This window comes from Fukomys damarensis, unplaced genomic scaffold, assembly GCF_012274545.1.
Source record: "Fukomys damarensis isolate Sample0158 unplaced genomic scaffold, DMR_v1.0_HiC HiC_scaffold_10, whole genome shotgun sequence".
Taxonomy (NCBI): domain Eukaryota; kingdom Metazoa; phylum Chordata; class Mammalia; order Rodentia; family Bathyergidae; genus Fukomys; species Fukomys damarensis.
The window spans coordinates 34429427-34434109 of record NW_022900922.1 but is presented as its reverse complement, the minus strand read 5'-3'; the positions used below and the strand labels follow the sequence as shown (position 1 = coordinate 34434109).

Below are 4683 nucleotides of genomic sequence, written 5' to 3'. Positions count from 1 at the left end.
CTCCCGGGGGGGTGGGGTGGTGCAGGCGCTCAGGGACTTCCTGCTCCGACCACGCCCCGCGCCCTGGGGCGCGAGGGCCTCAAGGTGCCTCAGGGCAGGCATGGGAAGTTCCAGCCTCTGCCCTTTCCTGTGCCAGCAGGAGGACTTAGCAAGAGCCTCGACCAGTGTACCTGGCATTGCAAGGGAGAAAATCGAATTTCTGCAGACAGCTATTGACAGAAAGGTACTCTCCTTCATCCCCGGGAAAATGAACATAATACACTTGGATTTGCTTTTAAGGAAAAACAAATAATTTGCTTTGTTTAGTGAAGATGACTTGTATAGCTTTTCTTTTTAAAATTAATGCATATTTTTGGGCGGGGGATTGATTTAGCTCAGCAGTTCGACGGCCTGCCTTGCAAGCGCAAGGACCCAAGTTCAATCCCTGGTACCAAAAAAAAAAAAAAAAGAATGCATATTTTTAATACAAAATAGTGATACTGGTTTTGGGGAATTGGTACATGCATGTAACATATCTTGATTACTTTTTAATCCCTTTACCCCTCTTCTCTTTTTCCTCACTCTTCCGGATCTCTTTCCCATCTCCAAGTGTCTCCCTTCTAATTTTCTATCATCTCTCTGTATTTGATTAATTTATTTATAGTTTAAATTAATAAGAGAATATGTGTGATATTTGTTTTGTGAATCTGGCTTATTTTGCTAAGCATTCTGGTCTTAAGTTCTGCCTGTATTTCTAAAAAGATATGATACTCCATGGAATGATATTCCACTGTGTATATATACATTTTTAAATCCATTTATCTGTTGATGGGCACTTAGGCAGTTTCACAGTTAACTGTTGTGAATTGTGTTACTATGAACATGAGTATGCATATTATACACATAAAAACCTCCAGTTTGATTTTCATAGTGGTCATTTTGGTTTATTTTCACCAATAATCTTGAAGCTTTGTTTTGTTTTGTTTTGTTTTGTTTTTCTTCCTCACATGCTAAGTAGCATTCATGGTTTACTGTGTGCTTGATGATAGCTATTCTGGCTATGATGAAATGGTTCTTAATGTTATTTTGATTTGCATTTTGCTAGTGGTTAAAAATTTTGGCCATTTTTTTCATGTGCTTATTGGCACATTGATATAGGAATCTTTTCAGTTTATTTGCTAATTTTTTGATTGGGTCAATTGTTTTTTGGAAGCAAGATTGTTTTTGAGTTCTTTATAAATTCTTTATATTAATACCCAATACAAAAAGTAATTAGTAAAATTTTTCTCTAGTTTAATCTTTTTACTCTGTTGACTGTTTTCTTTTCAATGCAGGTGCTTTTCAATTTGGTGCAATAGCATTTGTTGCTTTTGGATATTATTTCTTGTGCTGTTGGAGTTATTCAGGAAGTCTTTGTGCCCTGGCTTCACATTTTCCTCCTATAATCTTCCAGTAGTTTCAAAATTTGTGCTTTTATAAATATGTCTTTGATCCATTTTGACCTGATTTTAGTGCAGCATAAGACATAGTTATCTAGTTTCTATCTACTATAAGTACATTTCCATTTTCCCAGCATTGTTTTTAAAGAAGCTTTCTTTTCTTTCTTTTTGACATCTTTTTAAAAAATCTGATGACTATAGGTGAATGGGGTTGTTTCTGCATCTTTTGTTCCATTGTATTGGTCTACATATCTACTTTTGTGCCAGTATCCTGTAGTATTGTTAATACAGCTTTATAGTACAACTTGAAATACAATATTATGATATCTGTAGCTTTGCTGTTTGTATAGGATTGCTTTAGAAGTGATTGTGTGTGTCTGTAAGGTACCATGTATATGCAGGAACTCTAACATATGTGTACAACCTAGAGAAACAGAAAATAACTTGTGAAGTTTTTACAAGTCAGCGATGACCAAGTACTCTGGAATAATACGGAAACATTACATAGCCAAAAAAGTAAAGATGTTGCCTGTACATTAACAGAAATGATTCATTAGTGAAGAACTAAAAACATTCCAATGAATAACTTATTGGTTATGAAATAGCTTACAATATACCATATAGAGCTAGACTCCAGACATATAGAAGCTTCATGGGATTAGGTAAAAGTCCCTGCTCATCAGAAGCTAGATGACATCTCCTAGATGATTTGCTATGAAAATATTCATTGAAAACTTTAGTCCTGACTAAATATTTGTGTTAATGAATTAGAACTGTACTGACACCACTAGGTTTTTAGAAAATATTTATAGTGACTGATTAAAAGTTACCAAATAATTTTAAGGATGCTAAGCATAGAGTGACTATTCTTAGATATGCAAGTGTTGTAGGCATGCTGAAGATAAATCTGGTAGGGAATGTCCCCCATCCCCAAAATCCAATGAATCCTATTTCAAGATATTTAAAAGGGGTGTACAATTTATTTAGGCTCTAGCATTTATATAACAAAGGATAGATTCCTGACTGTCTTAGTTACTTTCTTGTTGTTAGACAAAATACCTGGTACCCACAGATTAAAGGAGAGGTTTATCTTGGACCAGTTTGTAGATGTTTCAGTCCATAGTTGGCTGGCTCCAAGGCATGGTCACATGGCAGAGGGACATGGCAAAGAACAAACAGTCCACGGCAGGGTAGACAGGAAGTAGTTGAGCCTTCCTTCTTTCCCATCAAGGTTGCCCGCCTATTGGTTGGTGTCACTCCCACTTAGGGTAGGTCTTCCCACATCAGTGAATCTTATCACCCACTCCAAGAACTATGGTAAACCAGTCAGTGCACTAATTAAGTATCAAATACCCATGATCCAGTCACTTTCAAAAGTCCCAGCTGTGAGTGCATGAATATTTGGGAAGACATTTAGATACAAACCATAACACCAATCAGTTCAATATTCTTTGTACCAGCAACGCATGCTGGTTAAAGATAAGTTGGACTAGGAGAAATATAAAATTTGTTATTCTTAGGCAGCTGTTCCACTAGGCATCTTATTTGATTTTGCAACATTGTTTTTTTAGTGCCCCTAGTGGCCATGGAATTTCTTGGCCCTCACCACACATTAGAAATAACAAAGCTCTATATTTCCCATAGTTAATAGATTTCCAGAGTTCCACGGCCTTTGGAAATAACTCAGCCTTTAAAATGCTGTTTGTGCAGTTACTGATTTTTGAAATGAGGTTGATAAATCAACATTAGTAACTGTTTAATACTGATATTGGGCTAGGATGGTGTTTGAAAGTGAACCTAAAAATGACACTAGTGGTTCATGTCACTAATGAAAATATATCACACTTTTCTTTATATGCCAAAAGTTGATAATCCAAAATAATAAGTTGGATAAATGCTAACCTTTATGAAGGATGGGGAAACTGCTAGAATGGTATTAAATTCAAGACTTCAAGTGGATTGATGATAATGATGATGATCACATGGTGAGCACAGGAGAAAAACCCCTCCAAGTTACGTAGTGAAAAATGTGCCTACAGTTAAGACTGACCCTGAACTGCATGCAGTACTAACAGTAAGGAAGAGGCTACCCACTTCAGGAGAGGTTGCTAGAACAGAAACCAATGTTCAGGTAGGCAGGATAAGCCTTTCAAAAGGCGATCTGTGATAGGCCTTGCCCATCTCCTGGGGATGACTACCAGGCTGTTATCAGATGCCTGGACTGAGGCAGTGATTACCACTGTGAAGGCAGCACCCACACACCTTCCTCTTTAAGGTCCTTGAGCACCTTTAGGGTCATGAACTGCATGCCTAGCACAGGTATTAGCTTAGTGTAAAATGAACTTTAATGAATAATTTCCTTAGAAATAAGATATACTTTCTTCTGACTAAAACTCAGCCTAACATTTTAGTTTTGTGTTTGAGATTTCTTTCATGGGGCATCGTGGTGCACACCTGTAATCTCAGCACTTGGGAGGCTGAGGCAGGAGGATCGCTGTGAGTTCAAGACCAGCCTGGGCTACATAATGAGTTCCAGGTCAGTCTGAACTACATAGTGAGACCCTGTCTCATAAAAAAAAAAAAAAATTGCTCTCATGGATCCATCTGAGAACCATATAATTGGTATAAGGTCAGGTATTATCAATTTCCTAGATGTGTCACTATCTCAGGAAAACAGCACTGAGTGATTGATATTGTGCTTTTTTTTTTGGTACCGGGGATCGAACTCGGGTCCTTGTGCTTGCGAGGCAGGCAGCGGAACCACTGAGCTAAATCCCTGGTGTTGTGCTTTTGACAGTTGATGTATACTTTTGTATGCCAGTCATTCTACCTGCATTCTTATCAGAAATTATTGCTTAGCTGTTCACTGAATGCAATTAATTAAACTACCTTTGGCACCATTATATTTACACTGGCATTTATTCTTGGCATAATTATAACTGGATTTAATACAGGCCATTAAAATGTCTTGAATGCATGTAAACAGATATTTTTGTTTTTTAAAAATAAAAAGTTAAATTTAAAAAATAATACATATTTTTTTAGAAAATTTCAATAAAATAAAAAGAAAAATACCAAGGTTAATTGCTACTAAATCTTTTGCATAGATCTTCCTATTTTTTTCCCCCTATGGTTTTTTATATAGCATGCATATGTTTATATATATACTCACAGCAATTGCATAACTTTATATCTTATTATATGTAGATAGTTATATTGACATCACATTGTAAGTATGTTACAGCATTAAAACTCTTTACAGCCT

General features: G+C 36.5%; 1 protein-coding gene across 6 annotated transcripts in view; it reads left to right on the top strand.

The window, feature by feature from the left end:
* Positions 1-4683, top strand: part of Fars2 (phenylalanyl-tRNA synthetase 2, mitochondrial) — a 445419-nt gene that overhangs the window by 95197 nt on the left and 345539 nt on the right. The window contains exon 1 of one of the 6 annotated variants that reach the window (XM_010622795.3): positions 133-223. The exons of the other annotated variants lie outside the window; for them this stretch is intronic. The gene's annotated coding sequence lies outside the window, so the exon portion shown is untranslated. Of the gene's footprint in view, positions 1-132; positions 224-4683 lie in introns of those variants that run through there. 6 annotated transcript variants of the gene reach the window in all.